The 24872-nt window shown below is 44.3% G+C and overlaps 1 pseudogene; it reads left to right on the forward strand.

The window, feature by feature from the left end:
* The first annotated feature begins 1198 nt into the window (after nucleotides 1-1198).
* Nucleotides 1199-24872, forward strand: part of LOC147092449 (uncharacterized) — an 89096-nt pseudogene continuing 65422 nt past the window's right edge.

The following is a 24872-nucleotide window of genomic DNA, read 5'->3' on the forward strand; positions in this document are numbered from 1 at the left end:
CCAACAATGTTAGAATAGAGTCACCACCAGTAATGTTAGATTAGCATCAGTACCAATAATGTTAGAGTAGGTTCACCACCAATAATGTTACACTAGGGTCATCACCAAGGACGTTAGAGGAGAGTCACCACCAGTAACGTTAGAGTAGAGTCACCACCAGTAAGGTTAGAGTAGGGTAACCAGCAGTAATGTTACTGTTAAGTCACCACCAATAATGTTAGAGTAGAGTCACCACCAGTAATGTTAGATTAGCGTCAGTACCAATAATGTTAGAGTAGGTTCACCACCAAGGACGTTAGAGTAGAGTCACCACCAGTAACGTTAGAATACCGTCACCACCAGTAAGGTTAGAGTACTGTCACCAGCAGTAATGTTACTGTTTAGTCACCAGCAGTAAATTTAGAGTAGAGTCACCACCAGTAATGTTAGATTAGAGTCATCACCAGTACTATTAGAGAACTGTCACCAGCTGTAAGGCATGAGTAGGGTAACCACCATTAATATTAGAGTAGGGTCACTACCAGTAATGTTAGAGGAATGTCATCAGCTGTCATGTTAGTGTAGGCCTCCACCAATAATCTTCGGTTGAGTCATGACCAATAATGTTAGAGTAGTTTCGCCACCAGTAATTGAATCACAACCAGTAATGTTAGATTAGGTTCATCACCAGTAATCTTACTGTGGGTACACCACCAGTAATAATAGAGAAGAGTCATCACCATTAATGTTAGATAATGGCCACCACCAGTAACATTTATTTAGGATCATCAGCAGTAATGTTAGAGAAGGGTGACGACCAGTAATGTTAGGGCAGATTCATCAACCTTAACGTTAAAGCATTACTTATGTAATGGAAGAGAGAAGATTTGCCCTAAGAATCTAGCACAGGGACTTTGAGAGATGTTCATTTCAGGGATCACATGGCAGGAGCAGAGCACAGTCCGTCTGGAATTAACTCCCTTTCATTATTTTTAATGGAATAAGTTCATGCACTCAGCTGTACAATGTTATCATTGGGCGCAGTGAAGTGGAAACTCGCCCCTTGTTTGTTAAGTGGCTGTAACTAAGTTCAATTATTGTGTAACCTGATTTTCTCACCGGAGGAAGGATTGGTCTATAAAGTGGGAGCATTTACGTATCTCAGTTAAACGCCAGTCAGAACTGTAAAGCAGGACAGAATTCAAATAGTCTTCTTAAAATGGCACGGCCAATAATTCTACAGATTATGGACATATACTATCATTTTCTCGTGGTCTTTGGTATTCTCGGTAAGTCAATGCATCCTGTTGTTTAATAGTTGTTAACGGTCTCACTACTAATGATTATGTAACAGATTCCGTGAAGATCATTTATCTACCGGGATAATTTTGTGAATATCAGCGGGAATCCCATCAGTTCGCCCGGCCGTGTCAGCGCTAATCTGTCTGGTAGATCTTGGGCAAGGGGAACTCAACTTTCCTCTCTACACTGAGGGAGGGCGAGGCTGAATCCCCGGCTCCTCCAACAGTACAAAGTCCAGTAAAGAATTTGTTGCTTAGTGTCTATAGTAATCATTCATTTGTACCGTGGTTCCCTGTGTATTTTAAGTTGATAATTGCTCGGACGGCAGGTACCTTCACCCAGCAGCTGTATGTTTTGTTATATTTCCAGTAATTGCAGCAAAATTATATTTCATCACTGCCTGAAGTATGATGGAATGGTGTCGGATTTTGATTCCCGCTATATTGAATATTCAATTTTTCATTCCTTTTAAATCATTTTGTTTTATATATATAAATGACCTGGATATTGGAATACAGAGTAGAATTTCGAAATTTGCTGATGACACCAGTCCTGTGGGTATGGCAAACAGTTGCGGCAACAGGACATAGGAAGGCTAGCAGAATGGGCAGAAAAGTGGCAAATGGAATTTAATACAGAGAAGCGTGAGGTGATGCATTTTGGCAGAAGCAACAGGAAGAGGCATTAGACACTTAATGACAGTTTTAAAGATTGTGCTGGGACAGAGGGACCCGGGAGTTAATGTGCATTGGTCCCTGAAGATGGTGGGACATATTGACAGATAGGTTAACAAAACATATTGGATCTTGGGCTTCATAAACAGAGGTTGTGATAAAAATAATAACTTCCGGGAAGTTATGTCATCACTTCCTGTGAACTGTGAACTATGAACTATGAACTGTGTACATACCTCACTTCCTGTCATGTGTCACTTCCTGTTGGACTGGTATAAATACTGGTCTGTTCAGTATTGTAAGAGGCTTCTACCAGAGGCATGGTAAAGACCTCTCTTGTATATAGTGTGTTTATAAGTTACTTAAAGCTTACTTTAAAGTTACTTGATGGTAAGTCTCCTTTTTCTTACATCAATTTAAGTAACTTAGTATTTACACTGACAAATACTAGACCTTCAGACAAACTCGGAAGTTAAGGATCCAGGGAACCACCCATCATGGAGAAAATCCTTAGACCTATTCGTCTGGACTTGGACCCGAATACACCAGCAGCTGGCAGGGTATGGAAGCATTGGTATCGTACTTTTGAGAATTTTCTGGATGAATGTAAAGTGGATGCTCCTGCTAAATTGAAGATACTTGTCAATTATGTGACCCCAAAAGTGTTCGAATATGTTGATGAATGGGATAATTACGAAGAGGTGATTCGGGCACTTAAGAAACTGTATGCGAAGACCCCAAATGAGGTCTATGCTAGACATCTACTGGCCACAGCCCGACAAGGGCCAGGGGAATCAATTGACGAATTCCTGCAAGAACTTCGCAGGCTCAGCGTAGATTGTAACTTTCAGGCAGCCTCAGCTGAGCTGTACCGCCAAGAAATGATTCGTGATGCTTTCATCTGCGGGATTGCCTCTCCATTTATACGCCAGCGTCTACTAGAAAGTAAAACACTTGAGCTACAAAAAGCTTTTGACCTAGCTTGTTCACTGGATTTGGCAAAGAGAAATGCAGACCTCTATCAGCTGCCCAGATCTCGATCTGCTGCTGTAGCTGCAACCAGACAATTCAAGCGGTCTCAGGTGAACCCTATCATGGGGGAATCTAATTCTGATAATTCTGATGAAGAAGAGGAGGACGACCCCACTTTAGCAGCCTCTTGGCAATCTAGGAAGGAATGCTTCTTTTGTGGAGATGCTTTTCACCCTAGGAAAACCTGCCCTGCTCGCAATGCAATCTGCAGTTATTGCGGGAAAAAAGGACACTTTGCTAAAGTTTGCCTATCAAGGGCCTCTACGAGGGCCAATCCAGCTAAGGCCTACCGAACTGCCCCAATTAGGGCCTATCAAGATGCTCCAGCTAGGACCTATCAAGCTTCCTCTCGAGCTCTCTCCCGAAGAAGCACACCGAGAGTTTTAGCCACTCTCTGTGCAACAACACCAATTACAGCTGCTTGCCCACAGAACCTGTCTCAGGCAGCCACAAAAATTTCAATTAAAGGGCATACCTTAGATGCCTTAATTGACTCAGGAAGTACTGATAGTTTCATTAAGGAACAGATTGTTGCAAAATTGAAACTACATGTCTTCCCATCGGACCAGGCAATTGCGATGGCCCAGTCATCACTTAATACCAGAATCTCCGGCTTTTGTGTTGTTGATATGACACTTCATGGTCGTATGTATCCCTCCACCCGACTTTCGGTGCTCAAAGACTTATGTAGTGATCTCCTCTTAGGGCTGGACTTCCAAAAACAGCATAAGAAACTCACCATTGAGTTTGGTGGATCCAAACCCGGACTTACTATTTCTAATATACCATCTAAATTACCATTTTGTGCATTATCAGCAGCTTCACTTGATGAACCCTCATTATTTGCCAGTATTCCGCCTCAATGCCAACCGATAATAACGAAATCGCGGCGCTTTAATCAGGAAGACCAATCTTTTATTGCGGCTGAAATCTCTCGACTTCTAGCAGAGGATATCATTGAACCATGTTCGTCGCCCTGGCGGGCTCAAGTCGTCATTGTCAAGAACCCTCTAAAACCTCACAAACAGCGACTATGCATCGATTATTCGCAAACCATCAATCAATATACCGACTTGGACGCCTACCCATTGCCACGCATTGATGATATGGTTAATAAACTGGCCGAATACAAAGTGTTCTCAACTTATGATTTAAAAAGTGCCTATCATCAGTTACCATTGAAGGTCTCAGATAAGCAGTACACAGCCTTTGAGGCTAATGGACGGCTGTACCAATTTCGTCGCCTCCCATTCGGGGTTACTAATGGAGTGGCTGTCTTTCAACGGGCAATGGATGGCCTGGTTAAGCAGGAAAACCTAAGGGACACTTTTCCCTATCTTGATAACATTACCATTGCAGGTCACGATCGACAGGAACACGACTCCAACCTCCAAAAATTTCGGGATGCCCTCCATCGCCGTAATTTGACCCTGAATGAATCCAAATCTGTTGAGTCGCAACCGACCATCAACATCCTTGGCTACTGCGTAGGCAATGGTATCATTAAGCCAGACCCAGAAAGACTTCGCCCGCTCCAAGAGCTCCCGTCACCTAAGAATCCGGCTTCTTTACGTCGGGCTCTCGGTCTGTTTGCATACTACGCTAAATGGATTCCTCATTTTTCGGACAAAATCCAACCCTTGCTGCATGCTAGATCATTTCCACTGGGAACAGCGGCTGTTGCAGCCTTTAACCTTCTCAAAAAACAGTTGGAGAAAGCGGCTCTTCACTCCATTGATGAGAATCTCCCTTTCGTGGTTGAATGTGATGCCTCGGAGGTGGCGATCTCGGCTACTCTGAATCAGGAAGGTCGTCCTGTAGCATTTATGTCCAGGACCTTACAAGGTGCCGAGCTACATTATCCTCCGGTTGAGAAAGAAGCCACAGCCATCATAGAGGCAGTACGGAAGTGGAACCATTTTCTAGCTCGCCAGCACTTTACATTGATCACGGACCAACGATCAGTCGCCTTCATGCTCGATAATCGAAAACGAACCAAAATTAAGAATAATAAAATACAACTTTGGAGGATGGAACTGGCCTCTTTTGGTTATACCATTCTCTATCGGCCTGGCAAGGAGAATGTGGCCCCGGACACCCTCACACGGGCATTCTGCTCCACTATGTCATCCTCCACCCTCATGGATGTCCACAATGGTTTGTGCCATCCTGGCGTTACGCGCATGCTACATTTTGTACGATCACGGAATCTCCCTTTTTCCACTGGAGATGTAAAGAAAATATGCTCAGAATGCCGGCTTTGTGCGGAATTAAAACCTCAGTTCTTCCGCCCCTCAGATGGTGTACTCATACATGCAACCCAACCGATGCAACGACTTAGCATCGATTTTAAGGGCCCAGTGCCCTCTTCAACTCGGAACACATATTTGCTCGCCATGATCGACGAATATTCACGTTTTCCGTTTGCCTTCCCCTGCTCCAATATGCTGGCGTCCACCATAATCTGCTGCCTTGAGCAGGTATTTTCTCTCTGTGGCATGCCGGCTTATATTCACTCAGATCGGGGTCCATCCTTTATGTCGAGGGAACTCAAGGACTACCTCTCAGAACGGGGAATTGCTACAAGCAAAACAACACCATACCATCCCATCGGAAATGGGCAGGTAGAGAGGTATAACGGTATCATCTGGAATTCCGTACGTCTCGCTTTAAGATCTCGGGGCCTACCAGACCAGCAATGGGAAACAGTGCTTCCGGATGCATTGCACTCTATACGGTCCCTGCTTTCTACAGCCACAAATACGACACCTCATGAGCGGTTCTTTGGATTCCAGCGTCGCTCATCTCATGGGACATCACTCCCGTCATGGCTAACTACTCCTGGACCTGTATTACTCCGAAGATACGTTCGGACATCTAAAAATGACCCTCTTGTAGACGAGGTCGAACTAACCGATGCCAACCCCACCTATGCAAACATACGATATTCGGACGGCCGAGAATCTACCGTATCATTACGGGATCTGGCTCCCTGCCCACCAGGACCTAGTGGGACATCGGGTGATGGCATTTCACCAGGAAACTCTTGGGACCTATCGGGTACCCCTCTCCAGGATCCTGATCAGACACCAACTAGCTTGGTGCCGGTAGAACCCCGTGCTCAAGGTTGCGACCCTCCCAGTACCACGCATGAAAGTACTGGTCTGCCACAGACCAGCTCTGCACCTCCCTCTGAACAGAGGCAGTCTGACTTTGAACCTATTGGGGCTCGTACTCGAAGCCATGATCTCCCCGACCCTTCACAGGGCAATCCAGGCCACACGGACTCTGGCCAATGGCCAACCGCATGTAAGCGGACCAGCGACCCTCAACGACGGGAATCCAAACGGGTGCGACTCTTCCTTGTTCGGCGGCTGCGGACCAAAAGGTAGACCACAGCCTCCTAAACCTGCAGGAGGGAAGAATGTGATAAAAATAATAACTTCCGGGAAGTTATGTCATCACTTCCTGTGAACTGTGAACTATGAACTATGAACTGTGTACATACCTCACTTCCTGTCATGTGTCACTTCCTGTTGGACTGGTATAAATACTGGTCTGTTCAGTATTGTAAGAGGCTTCTACCAGAGGCATGGTAAAGACCTCTCTTGTAAATAGTGTGTTTATAAGTTACTTAAAGCTTACTTTAAAGTTACTTGATGGTAAGTCTCCTTTTTCTTACATCAGAGGTATTGAGTACAAAAGTAGAGAAGTTATGCTGAACCATTATAAAATGCTGGTTAGGCCACAACTGGAGTATTGCGTCAAGTTCTGATCACCACACTTTCGGAAGAACGTGAAGGCCCCTGAGAGAGTGCAGAGGAGATTTACCGGAATGGTTCCAGGGATGGGGGTTCTTGGCTACAAGGAATGATTGGGGAGGCTGGATTTTGTTTCATTGGAGCAAAGGAGGTTGAGGTGTCATTTGATAGAGGTGTGAAAAGATTATGGTGGGACTGGATAGGCTAGATGGGGAAAGGCTGTTTCCAGTTTATGGTAAAAAGATTAATGGACACAGATTCAAGGTTTTGGGTAAGAGATACAGGGTGGATGTGATGAAAAACTGTTTACACAGTGAGTGGTGAGGACCTGGAATTCGCTGCCGACGGAAGTGCTAGAAGCGGATACACTCAATGTTTTCAAGGGGAGACTGGATAGGCACTTGAGGGAATTAATGTTGTAGGGCTACGGGGATAGCAGGATGTGGATGGGAATGACTGGATTGCTCTACAGAAAGCCGACACGGACTCGATGGGCCGAATGGCCTCCCTCTCTGCCGTAATGATTGTATGGCTCTTTGAAAGCTCAGCGCTCGCCTATATGGCAAAACATCAGTGTAGGTAACGCTAAGTAGGGACACATCTGAGCATTCCCCCACAATATGCTGCGAGATTTACCTGACTATCTCCGTCACTGACCTCTTCTCCTTCTTCCTTACAGCGAACCTATTGACAATCCTGATTCTCTCCAGAGGAAATTGCGGCCTTTCCAAATGTATCTCGGTCTACATGGTGGCCATGGCGACAGCAGATCTACTGGTCATCATCTTCCATATACTAGTGTTTCAGATTTTCTATTACCAGTTTCCGCATTCATTCCTGTCCTACACTGCCGTATGTACGTTGATTCATTACATCAATGCCGTCACCCTGGATATGTCGGTGTGGTTTACAGTCTTGTTCACCATTGACCGATGTGTAACTATATGTTTTCAGAAGTTTAAAACAAAGTATTGCACAGTGAGAACTGCGACAATAGTTTTAACAACTGTCCTTGCGCTGGTCTGTATGGAGAATATACCCTTTGCTTTCTCCTATGAACCTCAACGAATCATTAACAATGTTGCCTGGGGATGCCTCGCCAGTTTATCATTTTATATATCGCCTGCAGGCATGGCCTATTTCATCATTCAAAATATTTTAGTTCCATGGTTTGCTCTTGCTTTCATATTACTGTTTAATTGTTTGACAGTCAGACGAATTGTAGTAAGCAGTAGGGTCCGCAGGGCACTCCGGGGCCACTGCAGTGAGAATCAGAGCGATGCAGAGATGGAGAGCCGGAGGAAATCCATTATTTTACTGTTCACTGTGTCGGGCAGTTTTATACTGTTGTGGTTGACACCTGTCGTGAGTAACTTGAAGAACGGCCTGGCCGTTTACTACAGAGGGGAGTATGAAACCCCTGCATACATCCTGGCTGCAAGCGGATATATGCTCATGTATTTGAGTTCCTGCACAAACACGTGCATTTATGCAGCGACACAAACCAAATTCAGGCAGGAGTTGGTGAAGATGGTGAAATCTCCTTGGACATTGATTCTAATATTGGTTAATAAAATGAAGAATTAAACCTTAGCTTCCTGTCCTAACTAGAGCTCAACTACTGCCCGTGGTCCGTTTTAGAATGGCAATCTTTCCCTTGGGACATACGCAGATAGTTTTTGTGCAAATGAACAGGTATCAGAAAATATTTCTCCCACTTTGTGCCGTGTGCTTGATGTCTGCTGCATTCACCGGGTGAACATAATCGATTCCCGCTAACACAGCGCCCGTCCCGCTCAAGATTCAAAGAGAACAGTCATGACTGAGATTCAGCAGTGGAGTAGAACATGTGGGCGTCAGCATCAACTACCTCACACCGCAGGCACTGGAATGAGACGCTCAGTTTAATTTACAGATAGACATTCCTTTAGTGTAGAAACAATATGTTATGATGGTGGTTATCTGTAATTCTGTAATCTTGGTGTGAATGTTGCGGGCGCTGGTCTCCCCATCAGACTCCGCCCCCCATTGTCTCCTGGACCAATAGAACGGGGCCCTGTCTCCTGATCAGTGTCTAATGATGGGGACAGTGGGAACTTGACTCGTCAATGTGACATTAGGTATCTTTGTTCACAGATATTTACTGAAAATCTCAACTGGTCGTCAGTTTGTTGGAATGTTATAAGAGGGGAAAAGACTGTTTAACGCAATTAGCCCTATTCAGCATTTACCCTCCAGCCGATCAAATAGTTCCAGTCACTTTATGCGTCCGGTCTCAACATCACTTCACCGTATTTTTGTTCATGCAATTCAGTCTCCAATATTGACATAATGTCTGCCTCTGTTAATTCCACAGCTTCACCGCTCTACATGTAAAGAGGAGTCTCTGACCACACGTTCTAAATCTCTTCAGTCCATTCTTTAATCCATAGCCGTTAGTTCCAGATTCCTCAAATAATGACAGCAGTCTGCTGCTTTCTATTCTGTCCCATACCTTCTTAATTAAAATCACCTGGGGACAACTCGCTGAAAAATCTATTCCTGGTATCAATTCACAATCTAGTGCAAGTCAGGTAAGTGTAATTAAGATCGTTAATTGATTGCTTTCTCTTGGAGTTGAAAGTGTTTTACATGGGTTATATATCAAAACCTTTTCATATTTTAAAGACATCTATTAGCTTGCCCCTAAGCCTTCTCTTTTCAATCGAAAGGAGACCCAGCCTATTCATTTTATCCTGATAGGTATATCCTCGCAGTTCTTGTATCAACCTTGTAAATCTTTTTTGTTCCCCCTGCAGTGCCTCTATATCTTTTTATAATATGGCGAACAGAACTGTACGCAGTACTCCAAGAGTGGTATTACTAAGGTTCGATATAAGTTTCACATAATTCTCTACTTTTCAATTCTATCCAGCTTGAAATAAACCCAATGCTTCATTTGCTTTTTTATGCATCGTTTGCATTTGTAAACCTGCGTCGCTAGTGTTAGTGATTTGTGTTTTTGTAATCCAAGTTTGCTTTGCTATTCTATCCCATTTAGATTCTTACTTTCCAAGTAATATGTGAGCTCCTTATTTTTCTTATCAAAATGTAATACCCCCCCTTTATCTGTGTTGAAGTGCATTTGCCCATTCTGCAAGTTTATTAATGCCTTCTTGCAATTTGTTGCAGCCCTTCTCAGTATTGTGTATCACAGCCGCAGCTTTTCCCCAATTTGGTGACATTCGGCAGTTTAGAAATTGTGTTTGATTCCAAAGTCTAAATTGTTAACATAAATTGTGAACAAACATGGTCCCAGCACTGATCATTGTGGGATCACACTTTTCGTATTCTGCCGCTCCGTATAGCTAAACTTTACACCTGCTCTCTGCTTTCTGTCTTGAAGCCAGCTACCTATCCATTCTGCTACTTGTTGCCTCATTCCGCATTCTCTGACCTTTTACATTAGTCTGCATGCAGTTCTTTATCAAAGGCTTTTTTGAAATCTCGATAAATTATGTCGACTATTTTACCCTTGTCAACGCTCTCTGTTACCTCTATAAAGAATTTAATAAGTGTGGTCAAACAAGGCTTTCTCTTTTGAAATGCATGCTGACTATTCATTGTTATATTTTGGCTTCTTGATGTTCTTCTATTTTTTTTCCTTTAGTAGGGATTCCATTATTTTTACTACCACCGATGTTAAGCTGACTGGTCTATAGTCCCATGGTCATGTTCCAACTCCCTTCTTAAATATATGTATTAGGTTAGCTATCCACCAGTCCTTTTGCACTATACCGTTTTCTAACGAATTATTAAATATGTGCAATAGTGCTTCTTCTATCACTTCCCTACATTCCTTTAAAATGCACGGATGTAATTCGCCTGGAGCAGGGAATTTATCCTGTTTGAGTTTGATTAGTTTATTTAGTAGTTCTCCTTTTTAATTTAAAATGTGGTTATATCATTTCTAATCTCATTTTCTGATGTCACGTCTACGCGTCGGTCTCCCAGTAGCTTATCCTCCCTGTTCAGTTTCTTACCTATTGGGTTCAAAATGAGCCCTTTGCACACAGAAGGAACTCCATTCCCTTATCCCCTTTAACTACCTCTTCTTCCCAATTAATTTCAGGGCAGTTTAAACTCCCCATGACTTTATTTTTTTTAACTAATTTCTCTAATTTGTTTCCAAATTTCTTCCTTCATCTCTTCTCCCACCATTAGTGGTCTATAGACTACATCTAAGAGTGTGAATGATCCTTTGTCTTCTTTTGGCTCTATGCACTTAGACTCTATTTCTGTCTTACTGATAGCTGCGTAATGTTTTCTACTGCCATTATGTTACCTATAATATGCACAGCTGCTCCATCTCCCTTTTCCCCTGTCTATCGTTTCGAAATATCTTGGCCCAGAAATTCGGGTCCCAACGCGTGAGTACGCATGGGGTATTCACACCTGAACCCAATGGAAGTGCCGTTTTCTTGCATGCACTGCGCATACATGGGAAACCGGCACTGCCGTTCCTCTGAACGAAGGGGTTCAGAGGTCGAACGTGTGCACGTGGGAGTCTGCGTGTGCGCTTTAAACTTACGTTTTTTTTACAGGTTTTTCCGTCAGGGTAACTCTTTAGATTTTAGAAATGTAAAAACCAGGCGTAAGGCCAGCATTTTAAAAGGTAAGTGGTCAATTAATTAAAATTAAAACATTTTTTCCACAGGTTTATTATTTTTAATTCTTTAAAGCAAGGTAAGTTTATTTTTAGCCCCGTTTTTTTTCTAAAATTATTTTTTGCAAAAATTTAAATTATTGTTTAAAATAGTTATTTAATGTAATTTATAGTTTATTTAAAAAGTGTGATTATTTTTTAAAATTTATTTGAAAGTTTACTGTTATTTAGGGGCCCATATATTCATAAGTTTAGACAGGTCTTTCTGTCAATCTTACAATGGGCTTTTCCCTCCTCTGGCTGCCCATGGCTCACGTGATCCCAGGGGACGCATCGCACTAACTACACCCGTGGGACACGCAAGCACAGCGCGCCGGGAGTTGGAGAAGGCCCCGGAGTGGAATTCCACGGGAGCCCAGAGCTCAACTGCCGGCATGCAAGGTAAGAGCAGGTCGGGGGCTTGCACCCGCGGGAAGCCCCCGACCCGAATTTCTGGGCCAATATACACGGCAATGTTTAATTCCCTGTCCTGACTTTTCTGTAGCCATGTCTTAGTATTCCCTACAATACCTGGTTCCCCGTAACATATTAATGGCACAGAAATTCGGGTCTCCACGGGTGAGTGTTCATGGGGAATTCACCTGTAGGCCCAACAGAAGTGCCAGTTTGGGAAACCAGAACTTCCATTCCCTTAAAGGAAGTGGTTCAGAGGTGGAACTCATATGCCAGAGAGGCAGTGCGTGCACATGGAACTTACGTTTTTTTGTCAGGTTTCCTCTGGGAGGGTAAGTCTCCAGGTTTTACACATGTAAAAAGCAGGCTCAAGGCCTGCTTTTAACAAGATAAGTGGTGAATTAATTAAAATTTAAAAAAAATTTCCACAGGTTTTTTTATTTTTTAATATTTTAAAGAAAGATTAGTTCAAAATTTAAATTATTGGCCCAGAAATTCGGGTTAGGGGCTTCCTGCGGCTGCAAGCCCCCGATCTGCACTTACCTAGCACGCCGGCCATTGAGCTGTGGGCCCCCGTGGAATTCCGATCCTGGGCCTGGTCCAGCTGCCGGCATGCAGTGCTTACGTATCCCAGGGGTGCAGTTAGTTCGATGCCTTGTGGGCAATGGGGAGCCAATCGGAGCAGGGAATGCTCCATTCATAAGATTGACAGGAAGAACTGTCAAATCTTATAAATACTACGGCCCAAAAAGCACTAAATCTTCAAATAAATTTTAAAAAACACGTTTTTTAAATAAACTATAAATGACAGGAAATAACTATTTTAAACAACAATTTAAATTTTTGAAAAAAATAATTTTATTTTCCAACTGGGCTAAAAATAAACTTAGCTTGCTTTAAAATATTTAAAAATAATAAACCTGTGGAAAAAATGTTTTAATTTTAATTAATTCATCACTTACCTTGTAAAAAGCAGGCCTTACACCTTCTGGAGACTTACCCTCCCAGGAAAACCTGCAGAAACGTTCGATGCGCACATGCAGCCTCTCCTGTGCACGCATTCAACTTCAGAACCCCTTCTTTCAGGGGAACGGAAGTGCCAGTTTGCCGTGCATGCACAGTGCTCTCCATGGCCCACGTGATCCCAGGGGAACACTGCAATCTATCTGCGCACCTGGGATACGCAAGCACTGCACGCTTGAATTTGGAGCAGGCCCAGGATCGGAATCCCACGTGGGCCCACAGCTCAATGGCCGTTGTGCTAGGTAAGTGCAGGTCAGAGGCTTGCACCCAGGGGAAGCCCCCTACCCGTATTTCTGGACCATTATTGCCTCCAGTTCCCCTGTTTTATTACAGACAGAGTGCGCAGTACTGTACCGAATGTTTAACTCATGCTTAATAGCAGTCCTTGTCACTTTATTTTAAACCATATTTATACTCTCTAGTTCTATAACTCTAATTAATACCTAAATTCTATGTCCTCACTTAATTTATTCCTTCCTATGCTCTCCGTTCCTGTTTCATTTATATTTAGCCTGGTTTGATTTCTTATAGGCCTGTTGTTACGAATGATTCATGCATCCAGTTTACCACCCAAACCACTCTTTAAGCAAAACATTTAACTCTCAGTTCTGCTTATCCCGATAGCAATTTGCACGTGGCTGAAGTTACAATCCAGAAATTATTATTTTGAGGGCCTGCATTTTAAATTGTATGCTCGCTCCTCAAGCTCTCTCAGAATAACCTCATTCTAGTTCGGTGCATGTCATTGGTTCCTACGTTGACCACGACCACTGAATCCTTCCCCTCCCACTCCAAATGTTTTCCAGCTGTGGGGAGATATCCTTAAACCTTAAATGCAACAGAGCCTTCGGAATACCCGGTCATGGCAGCAGAGAACACTATATATATCCCCATGACTACACTGTCCCCTACCACAACTACATTCATTTTCACTCCCCCCACTCGAATGGCCTCCTATACCACAGTACCGTGGTCAGTTTGCTCATCCATACTGTAGACTTTGCCCTCACCCACAAAGGCAGCGAGAACCTCATACCTGCTGAATACGTACTGAGCCGAGGCTCCTCCAGCACTGCACCTGTGTCCCCTTACCAGGCTGAGTCGCAGTCACACCCTCCTGTCTCTGACCACTAACCAGGCATGTTCCACTACCTAACCTAGGGGGTGTGACTGCCGCCTCGATCAAAGTGTCCAGGTAACTCTCTCTGTCCTGATGGCCGGATATGTCTACACCTCGGGTATCTTTTCAACAACTCTGAGCTGAGGTTCCTCGAGGTGCAAGCACTAACTGCAGACGTGGCCGTCAGGGATCGCGATGCTTGCAACATACATTCCACATGCTGCAGTTGTGGCACACAACCTGCATTGCCAGCACTATACACCGTCGTTTTAGTTATTTAATGAATTAATGTTTATATATTCAATTAACTTAGCTCATGGTTTAATTTTTAAGCACTTACAACATTTAGTTTAATTTATAGGTTGAACCCACTTCGCTAGCTTCGAGGGCAAAATAAGTTGTAGTACTCACCAACCAATGACTTACCTGCTCTCCTGTGAATTCACTCCTTGATCATTTGTCGTTGTTTTTGAATTACATGGAAAAATATGCCGCTGCTGCTCAAGTCTGCTCTGCCCGAGGATCTTTTCTCCAGTTGCTTTTTTTTACCGCTCCTCATCTTGCGCAGGTCCGCTTTCAGGTTCGGTCCTTTCTGATGCTGAGCAATCAGAGGAATGTACTTGATAGCTTGGCCAATACAAGAAACATCGGACCATGCAGGGGGAGATTCTAGTCAAAGATCGACAGAACCGCTAACCCCTCTCCCAGCTTTGGTTAGATTGCCAGAAAGGGTAGTAATGGCTTGAAACGGATGCCTCCAGCTGCCTGGTCTTGGGTTATTGCTGTGTATGCAGAATGTGGTGCTGCCCGTGAATGCGATACCAGCATGCAATGTGCATGATGAAATGCCCTGAAGAATGGGTCCAAGACACGTTCAGTCACGCTGGCATCAACACGACAAGAAATGGTTAATGTGGCTCTGGAGAGAGTAATTTGTAAAGCGAATGGTTCGAGATCTGCCGAAGGGAAAAGATGGAAATAGATATATGATGCTGATGAGATTTTATTTTGTGTTAGCCTTAAGTAAACTAACGCCAACAGTATGGTATTGTAAGGAAAGAGTAAACCAGACTGTAATAAAGTATGCTAATTTTATAATATATTGGTTTATCTTTCTATAGCTATAATGGTAATATTTTGTGTTTGCCTTTTAAGCAGGGATGTACAAGCCTACTCTAAGTAATAGTGGACTGATGTGCCAGTGCCGTTGCTGCAGCAATGGTCAGTCTCAGGATGAGCAATAAGAAATTTATATAACACATGTTATTGCAAACTGATTCATAAATTTCAGAGAACTTTAATCATTTGCTACAATGTGGGAAGACAATTAGTTCCAGAACGGAAACTTCGGGGCATGCTTCATAGAAGATAAGAGCAGGAGTAGGCCTTTCGGCCCCTCGAGGCCGCTCCACCATTTAATGAGATCATGGCTGATCATCCAAATTCAGTACCCTGTCCCTGCTTTCTCCCCATATCCCTTAATCCGTTTAGCCTCAAGAAATATATCCAACTCCTTCTTGAATATATTTAATGAATTGGCCTCAACTGTCCTGTGTGGCAGAGAATTCCACAGGTTCCCCATTCTCTGGGTGAAGAAATTGCTCCTCATCTCAGTCCTAAATGGCTTACACCTTATCCTTAGACTGTGACCCCTGGTTCTGGACTCCCCTGCCATCAGGAACATCTTTCCTGCATCTAGTCCGTCCAGTCCTGTTAGAATTTTATAAGTTTCAATGTGATGCCCTCTCATTCTTCTAAACTCTAGCGAATATAAGCTTAATTGACCCAATCTCTCCTTATACGTCATTCCTGCCATCCCAGGAATCAGTCTGGTGAATCTTCGCAAGAACATCCCTCCTCAGATAAGGCGACCAGCACTGCACACAATACTCAATTTGTGGTCCCACCAAGGCCCTGAACAGCTCCTGCAAGACATACTTGCGCCTGTACTCGAATCCTCTCGCTATGAAGGCCAATATAGCATTTGCCTTCTTAACCGCCTGCTGCACCTGCATGCTTACCTTCAGCGACTGGTGCACAGGGGCACCCAGGTCTCGTTGTACTTCCCCTTCTCCCAATCTATTGCCGTTCAGATAATAGTCTGTCTTCCTGTTTTTGAAACCGAAGTGGATAACCTCGCATTCATCCACATTATACGGCATTTGCCTTGCACCTGCCCAATCACCCAACCTGTCCAAATGGTACTGAAGTTTCTATGCATCCTCCTCAGAGCACACACGCGCACCCAGCTTTGTGTCGTCTGCATACTTGGAGATATTACATTTAGTTCACTTGCCTAGATCATTAATATATATTGTGAATAGCTGGGTCCTAGCACCGATCCCTGTGGTACCCCACTAGTCACTGCCTGCCACTCGGAAAAAGATCCATTTATTCCAACTCTTTGCTTCCTGTCTGCCAACACATTCTCTATCCAAGACAGTACCATGCCCCCAATCCCATGTGCTTTAAATTTACACGCTAATCTCTTATGCGGGACCTTATCTAAAGCCTTCTGAAAGTCCAAATACACCATATCCACTGGTTTCCCCTTATCTATTCTACCAGTTACATCCTCAAAAAAATCCAGTAGATTAATCAAGCATAATTTACCTCTTGTATATCCATGTTGACTTTGTCAGATCCTGTCACTGTTTTACAATTGCTCTGCTATTACATCTTTTCCCCACTACCGATGTCAGGCTTACTGATCTATAATTCCCCTTTTTTCTCTACCACGCTTTTTAAATAATGGGGTTTCAATAGATATCCTCCAATCCATGGAAACTGTTCCAGAGTCTATAGAATTTTGGCAGATAACCAGCAATGCATCTACTTTTTCTAGGGCCACTTCCTTAAATACCCTAGGAAGTAGAATATCAGGCCCTGGGGATTTATCAGCCTTCAATCCCGTCAATTTCCCTAGCTCCATTTCCCTACATATACTGATTTCATTCAATTCCTCCCTCTCGTTAGGCCCTATGTTCCCCGACATCTCTGGGGGGTTATTTGTGTCCTCCTTTGTGAAGACAGAACCAACGTATGTATTTAATTGGTCTGCCATTATTTTATCATTTTAATTGGAACAAAAGATCCAGAAATAAAGATCGATTTACACTTAATATTTTGACTTGGTAGAATTGAAATGCTGTGGATCCAGAGTGAAACGATTGCTAAGATAATGACTCGAAGGGAATTATGTATGAAAGTTCACCAGAAAAAATGATTGTTTAGTCAGGAAAAATGTAACTATTGATCAATGATAATCGATGGAATTCACCATACATGGAGTTACATGTTAACAGCACATTGGGGAAAAATTCGGTTGGTTTGCACCTCCTATTAGCGCCCTAAGTGGGGCAAAGCAACTAGTGCCTGGGCGCGCCAAACTCTTGCACTGCTCATAAAATGGAAGACATTTTGCCGCAGCACTGAACACTACCAAGCTGCATATCGTGACGTCAGTCGAGCGTGCAAAGCCCTGGAGCACCCCAGACTAGATATTGTGTGGTGCCCCCGGCCTTACCACCTGCCGTCAGCAACGACAGGTTCAGGGGAGCATTTTGCATCAGGAAGGGACTGGGGAGCGCTATTTAAAGGCAACCGCTTCCTGCCTTTCTTTATCGGTGACATTTTTGCACCACACAATCTGAGATAGAGAGTGACTTCTGGAGAGATTCAACGCTGTGTGAAGGAGTTTTGGGTATTGAGCAACCCTTTGCAGGTTCATTTTGAAATGACCTTCCTTGCATCGATTGAGAAGAGATTTTGGAGGCTGCACTTTTAGCTCCTCCCCTGGTTCTTTCATTTATTCGTTCCAGCAGATTTGATGTAAAGGTCTCTCCAGGGCAAGATTCAAGGCTGCAATGAGCATTGTGTGGATGGAAAACAAGAATCACCCTCCGCTTTAAGAACTGGACGGCAAAAGTGTGTTTGTGTTCCATTGCTGACTGACATCACATGAGCTTTGCCAGCGCTCTGAGGTGCTGCCTCGCTCCTCGGCATTAGCACCTTAAGAGATGTGTTTAGCACCTGATTTAGCAGTCCGATCACCTCCAGGGACGATAGAAGACAAGCCTGCAGTTGGAGTCGATAATTAGCACCAGCTGCTAAACTTTGCACCCGGCCGATAATTATGCCCACTGGGGCGATAGCGAATTTCTCCTCCATTGCATTTTTATAACGCCTTTAATGTAGTAAAACGTCGCAAACTGCTTCACAAGGTTTTTATAAGACCAAAATTTGATACTGAGCCACATAAGAAGCACTTAGTGCAGATGACCAACAGCTTGGTCCAAGTGGAAGGCCTCAAGGAGCATCATAAAGGACGAAAGAGATGTAAAGATATGGAAATGTTTAGGGAGCAAGTTCCAGACCACGGGGCCTAGGCAGCTGAAGGGTCAGACACCAATGTTTGAGCGATTTTAATCAGGGATTGTCAAGTGGGTAGAATTAGAGGAGCACATATATGTTGGGGGGTTGTGGGCTGAAGGAGATTACAGAGATAGAGAGGGCCGAGGCCACGGCGGGATTTGAAAACAAGGATGAATATTTTGAAATCAGGCGTTGGTTAACCGGGAGCCAATATAGGTCAGCAAGCACAGGGGTGATTGGTGAACGGGACTTGGTGCGAGTTAGGACACGTGCAGCAGAAGTTTGGATGACTTCAAGTTTTTATAGGGTAGAATGTTGGAGGCCTGCCAGGAGTGCATTGGAATAGTTAAGTCTAGAAGTAACAAAGGCGTGGATGAGGGTTTAAGCAACGGATGAGCTGAGGCAGTGGGGGAGATGGGCAATGTTATGGAGCTGGAATTAGGCGTTTTATGCCGCTGATATGAGGTAGCAAGCTCATTCAGGGTCAAATATGGCACTAAGTTTGCGAGCAGTCTTCAGCCTCAGACAGATGCTGGGGAGAGGGTGGATTCGGTGACTATGGAACTGAGTTTGTGGAGGGGACAGAAGACAATGGCTTCGGTCTTCCCAATATTTAAGTGGAGACAATTTCTGCTCATCCAGTACTGGATGCCGGACAAACAGTCTGACAATTTAAAGATGGTTGAGGGTTGGAGAGAAGTGGTGGTGAGGTAGAGCTGGGTGTCTTCAGCGTACATGTGGAAACTGACACCGTGTTTTTGGATGATGTCGCCAAGGGGCATCATATAGTTGAGAAATGGGAGGGGGGCAAGGATAGATCCTTGGGAGTCCAGAAAGGTAATGATGCAGGAGAGGGAAGAGGGAAGTTCGCTTCTAAGCCCAGCAGAGAAAGAGATCGTTTTGCCAGGAAAACTACCCTTATTGATCAAAGATAGGGCGACGAAGCACTTCATATATGGAGTTACATTTTAAGTAGCATATATTAATATGATGCAGCATTGTGTGGATGGTCACAGAGAGGGAGGGAGACAATTGTAATAAAACTGGCTGTATGTACTGAGTATGCTGATTCTTAAAAGCTTAAGATACTGAGCTGAGAACTGTGAGACGTTTCAATCACCATGCAACCATCATCGGGTGTGGCTGCAATTTGCTGCAATTATGTTTAAGTACTATTGCATGGACAGTGTGCTCAATAATCCTGTGACACCTTACATCAATTTACAAGAACGTTATTGAAAGCTTTACTCTAACACCAGCCTAAGCGCTTTAATAGTCCGTGGGGTTCATATATTACTTCTGATTAATGCCCCTTTACCCATCACTCGTTTACATTCCACTTTGTGCTGACGTTCTCAAAACAAGCAAACTCCTCTGCCAATCCGGCTCGCATCCAGCTTCTGGGGAAGTGGTGATGAGTTGCTGGTAGGTCTGAGCAGTAGGTTGATTCTCATTTAATTAGTTTTAGATGCTGAACACTATTTATGCCAAGAGTAATGCAGCAGCTTGAGGATTTAATTCCGTCAGTCAGCAATGGCCCAGAACTTGGTGTCGGGGGCTTGCCGCGCGTGCAAGCCCCCGATCTGCACTCACCCTGCGCGCTGACATCTGAAGCCCGGGCCTGCTTGCATTTCCTGTCACAGGCCCGGTTCAGATGTCAGCACGCAGTGCTTACCTGATCCAGCGGCGTAGTTAGTGCGATGTGCAGGCTGGGATCAGGTGAGCACTGGACAACCAATCAGGGGAGGGGAAGGTTCATTCATGAGTTTGAGAGTAAGAACTACTGGGGCACAAAACACTATTTAAACTTTAAATAAAAATTTAAAAAACATCACAATCATTAAATTAAGTATAAATAAGTTTAAAAAAATAATTTAATCAATAATTTTTTTTTGAAAAAAATAAATTTTTAATACAAAGGGTCTAAAACTAAACTTACCTTATTGTAGATTCTTTAAAATAATAAACCTGTGGAAAAAAAATTCTAAATTGCACTAAAACACCACTTACCTGTAAAAATAAATACTTGCGTGTGCTTTTTACAAGCGTAAAGACCGGAGGCCTTTACACATGCGCAAATCCCCCAAAACAGAGGAAATCCAAGATGCACGCGCTGCCTCCTACAGCGCACGCACTAGCCTCTTCACCTCTTGGGTTAGAGGAGAGGATATGCCGGTTTTCAGCGCATGCGCTGTGCATGCTGAAAACCGGCATTTCCTCTGGCCAGACGCGTGAGTACCCCTTCCGTACTCACGCGTTTGGGGAGGAATTACTGCCCCAATGTATTTGCACCCAGCTACAATCGTGAGAAGGCGCCATGTAATCAATGACATCATCAAATTTGAACAGGTAAAATTCAATGCAAAATTTAACTATTGCATTACCGTGTCAAATTAAATCCCATATGGTTGTGCTTCTCCGCCCTATTTCTAATTTAATAGTTGTTGAGTGTCCTTGAGTCCACCTAGTGCTAATTTAATAGTTAATGTGTGTCCCTGATATTCTCATCTCCTCTATTTCTAAATAAGCCTTTTCTGCATTCCCCTCAATTCACATATCCATCAAACATAGCCGAAAGCACGTTACAGAAACATGGCCGAAGGCATGTCAGACAGCCAGCAAACACACATTCCTCAAACACCGAGGGAGAGAGACTAACGCTGACTGAAGCTCAATGACACACACAGCCTGAATTCACACAGACTGCAGACTGACGACACACAGACTGAAGTCAACACAGACTGCAGACTGATCACACAGACTGCGGACTGACGCCTCACAGACTGACTTCAACACAGGCTGCAGACTGACATAACTGAGACAGCAGACGGACGTCACCCAGACTGTCGTCATACAGACGTCAGACAGACTCGCACAGACAGCAGACTGATGCCACACAGACTGCAGACTGACCTCACACAGGCTGCAGTCAGAGTCACACAGACTGCAGACAGAGTAACAAAGACTGCAGACAGTGTCTCACAGACAGCGGACTGAAGTCACATAGAATGCAGAGTCACACAGACTGCAGACAGACTCACAAATACTGCAGACTGACGTCACATAAAATGCAGACATATGGCAGAGCCTGCAGACAAAGCTGTTAAGTATGTGTATTGTATTGAACAATTAACACAAAGACTTAAACGTATAACTCAAACAGGTCTTTACTGGTTGGAGGTAGGGACTATACGTAGGTCTTTACTTCATGCCCACAGGCGGGAACTGAGGGGAGATCAGTACCCACAGTACTATTTATACCCCTATGGCCAGGAGTGGTACTGCGTATCAGTACGCCCTACAAGTAGTGCAGTCCTGTCCATAGGTTGAAAGTAGCACACATATTACATACACAACATTCCTCCCTTCCTAGCTTTACAGTCATCTCCCCATTTAACATAACGTAATAACATATATACATATATAACTTCAGGTTTACATAACAGAATAACATAGAAACATAGATAACTTCATGTCAAAACAGATCACAGATTCAGTCTCTGCGGAAAACAGTTCACAGATTCAATCTCTGTGGTGTAGTCGGTTCACGTTGCTGGAGTAACTCATTCAATAGTCCTTCCATGGATTTAACAGTTTGAACTTCCGAACTGAATTGGCTCCGTTCGGAGGGACCACGTGTGTGATCTGGTAGAGGTAATAATGGTTCAGATGGGTCATCTTCTGTTTCGACTTTTCCTTTTCTGCTTCTTGGAGACTCTCTGGGCTCCACTGTCAGCTGCCAGCTGCATGCGCAGTTCCTCCTTCTCTTCCTCCTTTTTCCGTAGTAGAGCCACCTTCTCCCGATGTTCCGTAGACTTTCGGTGCTCCTCCATGATTTCTGTATGGTGGGAGTCGAAGTTACAAGTTGGGCAGGACAGGACATAGTAATATTCGGTGTCATCCTGATCTAGGCCAGCGAGAGGGTCTTCTATTTCCTCCATACCCAGCTGGGCGTTAGCCAGCTTTTGTTCCAAGTCCAGACATCTTTCCTGAAGAGACTTCTTCATGCGTACCTCTTCATCCAGCTTTTTCTGGGCTTTCAGCAAGTCGTTTACTAATGACCTCATTTGAGATTTTACTACTTCAACTTCTTTTGGAGATTGATTGATCGGACTATTCAATCCCTCTACCGGAGCAGCTGTTTCAGCGGTCTGTTGTTCTACGTTGACGTGAGTCAGCGTACTTTTGGCATCCAAGGGCTGCTCTGTTGCAGTCATCTCAGTCTGTGTTGCCACCTCAGCTCTTCCAATAACCTTTGAGAGCTCCGAACCCCTTTCGTTTGAATATTGAAGTTCGTGTTCAAGTTTTTCCCATTTCAGAGTCCTGTCCTTCAGCATATGCAGGAGTTGGCTGACCGTTAACTCCTCTGACATCAGGCGTTTTGTGTGCTCCTGCTCCATTTTCTCCATCAGCTGCTTCTGTTGTCTTTCCAGATTCTCCAACTCTATATCAAAGAACTCTTTCGTTGCATTCAACTCTTGCTCAAAACGGCGAAGCATTTGTTCTAATTGCTGTTGTAGTTTGAAATGGAGTTGAGTTCGAGCCCGGTGTCCCTCAGAAATGGGCACATCAGTAGACTTGCCAGACTCAGAATCCACAGTTAAACTATGTTGTTGTTGCTCAGTGGAATTCTGTGCTGAAACTTTGTCTTTTGCACCTGAGTTGGGCTTACCATCATCCGTTCCAGAGCCTGGGCCGACTATCTTCACCGAGTTCTCACTCGTTATTGTTTGTAGGAAATGCCAGTCCATATTCATTTTCCTAATCCACTCCCGTCCTAGTAGTGGAGAACCTCCTTCAGATATCACATATAAGTCCATTATTTGACTGTCTTCGCCCTTGTGGACCACTGCAACCTCTATTTTCCCGATGGGGTACACTCTTTGCCCCGTGTATGTTTTCAATATAATCCCCGTATCCTGTAGGGGAATATGTTGGAATAACTTTCCGTAATCTTTCTTATTTATGACCGTCAATGCCGATCCAGTGTCCAATTCCAGTTTTACTTGGACTCCTTCTATCTGAAGAGTGACCCAAATTGTCTGGAGGTCTGCACCCTTACCAGCGTTGAGTACTCTTAAGCTAGCCAGTTCATTACAGCTTAAGCTAGCCAGTTCATTACTGCTAGCGTCTGAATCGGACTCCTGTTCGGTCACCTTGTGTACCTTTGCGTATTTTCCTTGCGGTGACTTCTTGTTGCTGGTCTTCTTCCCTGACCTGCATACTCTAGCTATATGTCCAAGCCTACCACAAGTTCTACATTCTTGGTTTTTAAACCAACACTGGTTCTGATCATGCGTTGTCTTTCCACAACGATAACATTTGCCAGAACTCACACCCAATTTGTGTGCACTGAGCTCCGGTGACCGTAGCTGCATTACTGCCGTGCCTCTCGCTGTGGCTTCGTGTGCTGCTGCCATAGTGACCGCCTTCTCAAGCGTCAGCTCATTCTCCTCGAGCAGTCGCTTTTGTGTATCCTGTTTAAATAAACCACACACAAATTTGTCTCGTAGTGCATCTGTCAGTCCCGTTCCAAACTGGCAATATTTCGCTAATTTACGCAATTCCAGCAAATATTCAGCATTGCTTTCATGCTGTAGCTGCCTTCTGTCGTAAAATTTAAATCGTTCCGCTAGCATCAGCGGCGTGGTGTTTAGATGATCTTTCAGGACAGTAACAATCTCATCGAACGTCTTATCCGCCTGTTCATCTGGTGATAACAGGTGTTTCAATTGCCCGTATGTCTTCGCACCCATTAAATTTAATAATGTTAGAGCTTTATCTTGGTCACGAATTTTATTGGCCTTACAATAATTTTTTACTCTTTCAACATATATGGCCCAATCTTCGAGGTCAGTATCAAAGGTGCTAATATTCCCGTGTTTAGGCATTGTAGATTTGCAATTTCTCAGATTTTATTTTGTTTACTTGTTATCAAAGATGGCGGCTTCCCGCTCTTGCCGTCGTCCTCCGCCCACAAAATGGCGGTTTTCCCGCACTTGGCGGTCTTCACCCGTCCCCCGACGCCGTCTCCCTTCAGCCCCCGAGTGCGGCCCTTATCTTCGCCGCGATCGCCCGAGTGCGGCCCTTATCAGCGGATGCGATCGCTGGATCGCGAAGTGGCTCCCGACCGAAGCGGCTCTTGCTCGCTCCCTCCCGGGCTCTGGCTTACCCGCTCGCGCGTTTCACCACGGCTCTTATCAGGGATTGCGATCGCCCTTATCTTCTCCAACTTCCCCAGCCCTGTCTTTGCAGCCAACGCTGCACGGCTTACCCCACCACCTAGGTTGAACAAAGAAACTGCAGAAAGACTTCTGTCAGTCGCTGGAAGCTGTCAGGATGGCTGCTGCACTCCAGTGCTCAGTCGCTGATGGAGGCTCCTGAGTCCTAAAGCCTGTCGCTTCTAGTGGGGTGGTGATGTTTGAAACCTCTCTTCAACTGCCGCAGGGTAAGAACCTGACTCGTCGCCAGTGTTATGTATGTGTATTGTATTGAACAATTAACACAAA

The sequence above is a fragment of the Somniosus microcephalus genome, unplaced genomic scaffold (assembly GCF_052327205.1).
Source record: "Somniosus microcephalus isolate GS21.2 unplaced genomic scaffold, FLI_Smic_1.0 unresolved_chr2, whole genome shotgun sequence".
NCBI lineage: Eukaryota > Metazoa > Chordata > Chondrichthyes > Squaliformes > Somniosidae > Somniosus > Somniosus microcephalus.